This window comes from Sinohyriopsis cumingii, chromosome 1 (assembly GCF_028554795.1).
Source record: "Sinohyriopsis cumingii isolate HCF-2022 chromosome 1, ASM2855479v2, whole genome shotgun sequence".
In the NCBI taxonomy this organism is placed as follows: domain Eukaryota; kingdom Metazoa; phylum Mollusca; class Bivalvia; order Unionida; family Unionidae; genus Sinohyriopsis; species Sinohyriopsis cumingii.
Window position 1 is genome coordinate 122,771,022 of NC_142961.1, and position 10,615 is coordinate 122,781,636.

Here is a 10,615-nt window from a genome sequence, read left to right on the forward strand (position 1 = left end):
GGTATCGAAATGGTCATCGTGATAATAGACATGAATGTATTTTCCGTCCTTAAAGTTTTTGCCTCGAAACAACAGAGTTCCGCGCATTTCTTGAGGGTGCACTTTCAAGGTGTAGCATGGAGCTAGGACATCTTGCAATTTTTGCATCTCAGGAATGCCACACGGTGTGTCTTTGGACAGTCCGGCTTGTTGTAACAGGAGTTCTGCTTCGTTTCGTTGTTTGGCTCGGTCGGATCGTTGAATAGTTTTCCAGGCTCTTTTCCATTCTACCGTGTCGTTCTTGTTGGCATAGGTTCGTCCCACCACGATGGCTCGGGCTAAACACATCTGGTCTTGAGAATTGTGAATTTGGACGAGACTCTTTTTGGTGCTGCGAAGGTCGTTCACCAATAACACCTTATTGCGTTGTCCGGTCCCTTGAGGAGGAGAGACGTGGGCCATTTTCAGTGTGGCTTTTCCATCGGTGATGTCAAACTGATCATTAGATTGTTGTACGTGTTGAATCTTGTCCATGACTTTGGAAGGGGTTAGTTCTGCGGGTCTGCTAAACTCGATCCAAACAGGGGATTTCAAGCTGTCGTGATCTATGGATAGTGTCAAGCGATCGTCTTCTTTGGGTTGACATTGTCGCTTGAGTGCGGTGAGCAAAGAATCCCACATCTCGGTGATAAACCCTTCTGCTTTCTCCAATGGTACGTCGGACTTGAAATCTTTAAACTTCACTGTGTAGGTGTAAGCCGTGGTTCTAAATTTTCTAGAGGAGCGCTTTTCCCTCTCTCGAATGGAATAGTACTTTTCAGGGTTGACTAAGGGTGGTGAACTTTGTTTAGAGGGTTCAGATTCTGGTTCACTCATGTCCTCTTCAAAATCACTGGCATGAATTTGTGCCAAGACTTCAGCTCTGGTACGAGGCGATAGATCACGTTTCTGCCTCTTACTTTCTTCTTCTTCTTCTTTCTTCTCGAATGAATGGGATCGTTTCATCTTGAGTGCAAAACGTCAAATGACTCAAGTTTAAACACCATAGACTAATTTATAGTCATGGCAAACCAGCGTATATAAAAAGGTGTGTGTCTTATCCTTTCACTATTCATTTCACTCTCAAACCGAGCACAACGATGGAAGAGACTACCCAGATGGAACGTTTCATCAGAGCTTTGCGAGGGGTCATTAGAAAATTCTCTTCAGACCAGCCGACGGACTACTCTCCTTCCTTTCGAGATAAAAGTCAAGATACTTGCTATATCTGTCAGAAGAAAGGGCATTGGTCTTCAGAGTGTCCAGACCGTCAAAAAAGAAAAAAAACAACAGCGGCTAGAAAAGACAAAAGTCAAGATACCTGTTATTATTGTCAAGAAAAAGGACATTGGTCTCCAGATTGCCCAAAAAAGAAACAAGAGGAGTCAGAAGAAAAGAGGGATTCTTCAGAAGAAGAGAGAGATTCTTCAGAGGAAGAAAGCAGCCAGGTGAAGAAAAGAAACAGGAGAAGAAAAGAAGAAAGGAAGAAAGTGAGGAGGAAGAGGAGGAAAAGACTGTGACGGTGAAGAAATTGAAGAAAAAAAAAGAGAGAGTAAAAAAAAGAAACAGAAGAAGTGAATGTAATTTATAAAGTGTTCTGTTGTGAATTGTGAATTGGATTGTAACTATGGAGAAAAGAATACATTAATTATATAAGGTAAGTGTCTTTGAGTTTTGATTTTAAATAAGAAGCTACACTCACGCACTCATACACAAACACGTACTATAAGGGTAAAATGTTTTTTTTTTGTTGTTGATTTTTGAGTTATTGGCAAATTGAAAGGCTATCTCTTTTCGAGAGAAGTGGGTGGCCCTGAAAAGGGCCTTTTTTGGTGTAGGGGTGAGTTTAAGCAATCAACTTTAACTGCCTTAAGCCTTTGCCACGGCCGAGGCCTACTTCTGATGATGATGATTGGGTTGAAATCACTAAGGGTGGTACGATAGGCTTAGTCACAGGGTTGGCGTGTTTAGCTCGGGAAGGTCGTATTTTCTTCGGTCGTGATAAAGAAGTCTGATACATTTGTTTCAGACTTCTTAACTCCGCTAAAATGTCCAACAGTACCGTGGCCGTTTGATTTTCACCCTCTTGTTTCTTTGCTGCTACTTCTTCTTCTTCTTGTTTTTTTCTTACCTCTTCTTGTTGCTGTTGCAGTTGCTGTAGGAGAAAAGCTTGTTCCGCTTCCTTTTGTCGTTGCATAAATTTCTCCAATTCTTCTTTCTGTCTCTGTCTAAAATTCTCCACTTGCGGTAATGAAGAATGAGACGAAGGTTCCGGAACAAATTCTTGCGAGGTAAGAAAATCCACAAAATCCCAATGTACCTCTTCTGAAAGTAAGTCCGGGTTCCCTTGGGCGGTCTCCACTGCTGGTGCACCCCAGTGAATCGTTTTCTGAGTTTCCGTCATGTTGAATCACTGTCGCATAGATTGACTGCACACAGGCGCTAGCGAATCTATATAGACCACGTGACGTCACAGACTGCTCTCTTCGGATTGGATGCGGGCTGACTGAATTTTGTCACGCGTGTTTGGATTGGTGAATGAACTCAATCCGTTTCAATCCTTCCTCTCCCTATAAATAAGCGCAGTTCAGTGCAATCACTCACCTGTTCTCGGAGCCTCAAGATGTGGACCGACGTTCAATCTTCCACCCTTGTGTCAACAATGATGTTCAGGATGGACATACCCATGTATGTCCGGTCCAAGTGGACTGTTGTCGATAGGACAGATACTAGTCTATGGATGAGAAGAGTTTACATAGAAAGACAAGGATGCCTCAAGAGGGTACTTGTGTATGGACCTGCAGTTAGAAGGAGTTTAAGAAGAAGAAGATGTGGCAGATGCCGTCTATGTTAATATTAACATGAAACCAAAGGCCCTTTTCAGGGCCACCCACATTTCTCGAAAAGAGATTGACTTTCCATTGCCTACCCCTTTTTTAAAAATTTTTTTTAAAAAAAATCCCGTGTTCAATTCCCCTTGTCCCTAAAGTAGTTTTTCTAACATGTTCAATTCCCCTTGTCCCTAGACAAACCCAAACTCTATTCCCCATGTTCAATTCCCATTGTCCCTAGACAAGCCCAAACTCTATTCCCATGTTCAGTTCCCATTGTCCCTAGACAAGCCCAAACTCTATTCCCATGTTCAATTCCCCTTGTCCCTAGACAGACCCAAACTCTATTCCCCATGTTCAATTCCCCTTGCCCCTAGACAGACCCAAACGTCTTTTTCTTCCAATGTTAAATTCCATTGTCGCTAATCTTACCCAGGGTTTTTTGCCCATGTTAAATTTCCATTGTCGCTAATCTTACCCAGGGTGGTTAATGTTAAATTTCCATTGTCGCTAATCTTACCCGGGGGGGGGGGGGTCTGTAATGCTAATTCCCATTGTCGCTAATCTCACCCCATATACTACTAATAATTTTCGTCTGGGAGGGATTGATCTAGCAACATCATAAGTTTTCATGTATTCTACAAGCTACTCAGACCAAACCAATCCATCTATTTTCTCTTGAGGTAATTCATGGCCACTATATATATATATATATATATATATATATATATATATATATATATATATATATATATATATATATATATATATATATATATATATACCGATGGAAGCAAGAAAGTTTTCTCAACCCATTTATATTATCCTTGTTGTAGGTAACACTATTACTTGCAAAATTGTTCGAATAAACTTCTCCACTTTACCACTGGAAGCTGTACAGGTATCAACTGTTTTGTTTTCTTTAGGCATGTAACAATTTGGTAAATTCTCAGATGTGATGCCTGGGCTGAAACTATATCTTTCCTTTTAATATCCTATCAGTTGCACTGCAGGTGTTTTTCTCCACCAATTGTTTTCTTAATTGCAGTTGTTATTTGGCACACCTCGTCTTCAAAACGTGCCCATTTTGTATGCAGGTTGGTGAATGGTTTGCAGACCAAACATGGCAATGATTTAATTACAACCAGATCTCAATGCCAGTCACAATTCACTGCTTTATCCAGCATCAGGGACATTGCATTAGCATTACCATGTTGTATATCTAAACGGTACTGCAGAAGAAATGACTACTGGCTCAGCAGACCTGCCAATTGATTATGGGATGTCGTGATCCTAAACAACCAAGACATGCTGTCGTGGAACGTGTATTAGGGTGAATGAACAATTCAATTAATAGTTCTTAAATTGGTTTGTGAGCACAACCACTGACAGCAGTTTCCTTCTTGTGACACATTAAATTTCTTTCAAACACTTACTGGTGAAGACAATAGTCTTCGCCTCTTTCTATTGCTTTTTTTAGTCTAGCCTCGATTCTGAAGTTGAAGGCGTCTGTGTCCAGCATAAATGTACAGTACTCTGTAGGTGAAGAAAGGATCGGAACACTGTGCGATTTCGCTTTAATTCTTTGAATCTTGTAGATTCCAGTCCTGCTTACCTGTCAATAAGGAAAATTACCATTGCTCATTTCTATATAACCTCCTCACACTTTTCTGTAATATCGTACGAGCCAGTCCAAACAAACGGTTACATTAGTTTGTTATACTTCCCTGTGATGTGGCCTATTTCAGTTTTTATAAGTCTACCTCCATTGCGATGCAAATACACTAGTGGTACATCTGAAAGAGTATATTTAAGTCGTTGAAGTCTTAAAGCTTTGATGTCAGATAGTACGTTGGCTATATAATTACTTTCTTGGCTTGGTTATTATGTTTGGTTCCGAAGAAGAAATGTATGTAGATCAGTAATAGACGTTAATCAAATAGAAATCAAAAAGATAGTGGGTGAGTGTGTCCAAAATGTGAAAAATTACACAGAACATGTCAACTGTGACCTAATGCCTATATTCACCCTTAACACTTGTGTGTTCATTAGTACTTTCAAGACCGGACTATTGTTACTCATTTATGTCTGGTTCATCTCAATATCTGCACCAGAAACTTCAAAAAGTTCAAAACACAGCTGCTCGGATCATACTTAGAGTACCACGATCAGAACACACCTCCCCGCTGCTATGTACCCTACACTGGCTATCCGTTCGATCCAGAATCAAACACAAAATTTATTCTCTGTGCTATGTTTCACTGTCGGACTCAAGTCCAACATAAACAAAGTCATATGGACAGCGTTCTGTTGCATACCAGGGTCCAGCAACGTAGAATAAATTGCCCACTGAACTTAGACACAAGACACAATGATCACATTCAAGAGGGCTTTCAAAACTCACGTATTTCGACTGCAAGAACAAACTTAAAGACCTAATAATGTTTCCTATCTTAAATATTCTCAGCATGTTTTTTTTTTTTTTTTTTTTGTTTGTTTTTTTTTTTTTTTTTTTTCTAATTTCATGGTGTTTGTTTTTGTAATCATATCATTATATGCTTTTTATCTTATAGGTGTTGTCTAATGTTGTAAAGCGCTTAGAGCTTCTAACGATTAGGCGCTATACAAAGTCCTCATTATTATTATTATTATTATTATTATATATGCTCTCGTGTGTGTGTGTGTGTGTGTGGATCCTATTCGACCTCTGACATCATTGTTGCGTTTGAACATCTCAAAGGGTACAATATAAGCCAGCCCTGTAAATTAGAAGAAAATATTTTGATCGCCGACAATCATCTTTTGTACACTTAAAGATGCATATTTATTAAAAGAGAGATGTATAGTATGTACACTGTATCAGTGAAATACCATGAGATGTATACATTTTTCATTAAAGGAAACGAGGCTTGCCAGAGTTTCCTTTAATTAAAAATTTATACAACGAGTGGTATATTATTGATACAGCGTAGATACTATACATATATTTTATTTATACCTCATACAAGTTTTCATTTTATATGGGAGATAAAACTGACGGCCATAAACAGTACACTTTAGGGGAGTGAACTCTTCACAACCCATCGCATGTAGGTACGCTCAAACAAGAAGTTCTGTAGTGATTCATAATTTCCTGTACGCTTCATTCATATTAATTGCTATATGTTTCCTTTAGCAATATTAAATGAAATGAAAACACAGGACTGATAGGTAACATCCAATTTTGCTTTTAATAATGTGCATGCAATCATTGAATTTGCAGCGTTCGTTGTCATGAACAGTAGTAACACGGCGGCCATTTGTGTCCAGAGCGACACTATGATTGGAGCTAGAAACATAAAATAATGAAGGAACAAGAGGTAATTAAACAATTTAACCCTAACTACATTTCATTGATATCGTTTCTGTCCATATTTCGCTATTACTACTCACTGTCAGTGTCACTTTCAATTATTCTCCTACGTTTCCGCTGTGTGGGCACTGTTTGAGAATTCGCCTGTTGAAAAAAGGTGATCAAGTTAGGGATCTCGTTCACGTTTTGCGGGAGGTTCATCAAAAACGTATTTTGTACGGTGATGTTTGATCCATATAATGGGTTGCTGATAATCTGATTCTGTTGAACATTACACGTTTGGGAACTTGATATAATACCTTCTGTTTCCGTGCAGTTTGAAATTTCTTTGTTGTGGGGTGGGGGTTGACATCATCATTACTTGGGTGGCCGATGTTGCTCAGGTAATTGGAGTACGTCTGTTGTTGTTTGCCACTAATGTTTGAGTAGCTGTTTATAAACTGTACATTTTTTTGGCCTGAAATCTGCATGATATCAGTTGGGGGAATGTATTTGTCTATTAACTTCTGAATTAGGTACTTTCGGTTACTAGTTTTTGTTAATTTCTTTCTGTAATATTTGCTTTTTCTTTCATTTTTTTTTCATAATGCATCCAAGTTTGTTAATTCCAACTACTTGTTGCCTAAACCATTTTGGGTTTGTCCATGACATTGTATCCTTTTCTTGTTTTTGTCTGCCTTTCAATGAGTTCAAGATACTTGAGGCCATTCACATCTTTCTTTAGTGTAACATCTCCATTTCAGATTGTAATGTTCAGTCATTCCCCTCAAACCAAAGTGCACAAGGTTATTAAACCACAGCATGTTAACAATGACTTCAGGTGTTTCCATCCCCAATAGTTTTTTGCTATATTAGGCATTTATTTCTTTGTCTGTGATTGGTTGACTCCAATTGGGTTTATTTCCTTTTCCTTTATATTTTAAGTCTTTTTGCTTAGCCCGAAGAGCTTCCCTTGTTAATGCGAGATTTGTGTCTGTTCCTGATTGTACTTGCATATTTCTTGATTTTAAGGTGGTGATTTAATAGAGCTGATGATGCTTCTTAAGCTGTTCAGTTCAAACTCAGATCCATCTTTTCTCCTAACACTGAGTATAAAACCAGCCAGGTGCTGATCCAATTCAGATGGGTGTATCTCGTGTAAATTTCTTAATTCATTTTTTGACTGCAAGAATTCTGTTACTAGCAATACATCAGAAAGTGTCTTTTTTTAAAGTGTTTGCATTCTGCCTACTTTTTATAAATTTCATTATTTCATCAGGCTCTTGGTGTACAAATCTGTCTTCCCTAACAAGCTCACATTTGGACACAAAATGATCATTTTCATTTACAAATGTCTCAGCCATGTCTCTATCAAACTCTCCAATTAACTCACAGTTTAGTAAATTAAATGTTGCTTCATCGTCTTGCTCCTTATCTGATGTCATTGTTTTCTTTTTTCCACAGAGTTGCTGTGTTTGATTTGTGCCAGAGGGAGAGACTGGAAACATCAGTGTTGACAGAGATGACACAGGGTGGAGCTAAATAATATTTATTTCCTTGATTGAGTGGTTGTTTTTTTGTGTTTAAAAATGTTAGTTTCTATAAAAATATTTTACATGAAAACCATTTTCTTGTTATTTTCTCCTTTTTAAATGTAATATTCCAAGAAATTCATATCCATGTTTAGAGAGTATAATAGCAATAAAAACATGATCATTATGCATATTCATATGCCATGGGCACATCACAATTTGATATGCCAATACTATTGGCATTATCAAGTTGCTTTATATCAACACTTCAAATGCCATGTTTTTTTTAATGCATGTAGTTAAATATATATATATATATATATATATATAAGCTTTCTCTGGCTGTCAGTTAGTCCTGAATGACTGGCAGTCATAAATATTCAATATGTATCTATGCTTCTCAATACCCATTCGTTGAATGTTCGCTAGTTTCAAAGTATTGCTTTAGTTGTATTAAAGTTGGAGGAATGCAATATCCACTATAGTAGATAACTCAAAGATAAGACCAGATGATCTATTTATAAAAATATTGCCATGTTGCATTTTCGATTAACGAGGAAAACCTTGCTATCTGACGAGGGATTGAGATAATGTCGAGTGTCAATTACAACTGAAATGAATATGTTTCGAGTTACAGTTAATTGTTCCAAGAAGCAGATTACATAAAGTATTTGAATGTTGACTTCCGCATATCATTTTCAATGAACAAAGACCATTTCTAAATTGAGGGAGACTCATCAGTTTTATATGGTCAGGTAAGACGCCATTTGGATGGTCTTCTCTGCATGAATGTGCCATGTATTATCAATCTGTAACCGCTTCTGTTGCCTAGTGGTTAGAGCATCCACTTTCTATGCGGGAGGTCGTGGGTTCAATCCCCGGCCGAGTCATACCAAAGACTTACAAAAATGGTACAAACAGTTGCCTCGCTTGGCACTCAGCATTAAGAGGCTAGTGTTAGGACTGGTCGGCGTGGTGTAAGGATAATGTGACTGGGTGGGACATTATGCTACATGTCTGTGGCATGATGCCCCAGTGCTAGACATCACTATAAACTGCCACACTGCAGAGATCGTAGCAATATGACTGAAAAGTTGTTAAAGCTGCATTAAAAATCCAAATCACGCACACACACACTCACACACATCAATCTGTATGTGTTTATATATATATATATATATATATATATATATATATATATATATATATATATATATATATATATATATATACAGAGAGAGAATAAATGAAACCTAGTCCAACTGAACGCTTATAAATCTTAAATCCAGAACTATGAGACAAATATAGATACACTGTATAACTAAAATAGTTGGCTCTAAACCACTCCAATTGTTTCCATCGTATCAGCTAATGACGAGATGATGTATTAGTAAAACTAAATTATTGTCTCCAGTGGGGTCAAAATACTCTCTGGCATTGGAAAATGGTGTTTTAGCTGTCACCATTTCTTCCATAGTCCATTGTACGCAATTTGTAACTTATTATTATCATTGTTATTATTATTGTTATTACTTCTCCTTATCTTCTGAAAGAAATATCTGATAGCGGTGCCGTGGCTTGGATAGAAGCAATGGGGTGAATTGACCTTGGAAACGATTTCATGGAAATAATAATTTTTAGGTATGCATAATGGTAATAAATGCTCAGATAGTAATGAATATTTTAGGAAATAAATTGCACAAATGCAAAATCAAATCATGAAAGCTAAGCAAAGAATACATAAAATGCAATAGATATGTCGCAACTTTTTAAATATTTATTACATGCCCACCCACACACTTAAATACATACATGTTGTAGTTAAATAGTACTTAGATAGATAATTAGGTAGGCAGATTTATATCTCAAGCATATGACAGTTTTTGATTTTCAGACCTTAGTTTAAGATATTTTTTCTAAGACTCATTTGAATATGTCTAATTGCCGCATACTATGTTACTTTTTGTTTCAGTTTGTTATAGAAGGGGTTTGTTTTAAAAGTTTAGTCTGATCTCCTCTATAATGTGACTTTATACTTCCCAATTGAGATAACATAAAATTATGCCGTATTCAAATAATATTGTAACCACGTACAGAACCGTGTAATTATGAACAAACTCTCGGTTTCGAGTGTTAGAGTATATTGCAGTGGGGAATGAGATGGGATGAACAGAAAAATTAATATTATTAGAGTACAACAATAACAACCAGTACTGCGAAATTGTGTGAAGGGTCACCATTATATGAAAGTTCAAATGACAGTTTTCCAACTGGCTGAAGGAGTCGCAATACCCCAAATGTTCTCACGTTTTGGCAATTCATGAATAGTTTGCTTTTGTTTTCGGCACCCAACTTGACCTTTTATTTCTTCGTCATTAAATAAGATTGCGCTTGTGCACATTGTTGGACTTTTTTAATTTAAAAAAACCCTTCTCTTTGAAATTCAGCTTTACAGAGTAGGTTTATTTTTCTTCATCAGTGCAGGAGTAGGTTGTAATATGATATCATGTGTTATGTCACTGTTTTACATCTATCAATGTGTTTATGATGCTCTAAAAATCCCTCCCCCCACAACTCCACAAAACCACACCTGGTTATTCAGAGGAAGTTTGTGAAAGCGTGTAAGAGATTTAAGTTATAATTTCCATCTCTGAGGAAACAGGTGTTAAACAATGCGGGGTATTGTCAAATGGATAAACAAAGTATGTGTGGGATATATAGAATCTGTTGGGTTTTGGACTGAGACAAGGAAATCCCAGTCAAGGGGCTAGATTATTTGTCTCCCCACGAGTCTTTCCAAAGAGGGAGACATAATGTAACCCCGTGACTGCGATTTCTTTTTCTCTGTGCAAACTCCAAAGTAGATTCTTTTTCTCACCCAATAACTTCCTTTAAAGTAAAAA

The 10,615-nt window shown here is 37.3% G+C and overlaps 1 long non-coding RNA gene across 1 annotated transcript in view; it reads left to right on the forward strand.

The window, feature by feature from the left end:
* The window catches only part of LOC149807783 (uncharacterized), a 31,997-nt gene extending 24,226 nt beyond the window's left edge, over positions 1-7,771 (forward strand). Inside the window, exons 2-3 of the long non-coding RNA XR_016416844.1 lie at positions 6,112-6,208; positions 7,645-7,771. This is a non-coding gene — a long non-coding RNA (uncharacterized LOC149807783). The remainder of the gene's footprint in view (positions 1-6,111; positions 6,209-7,644) is intronic.
* The last annotated feature ends 2,844 nt before the right edge of the window (positions 7,772-10,615 follow it).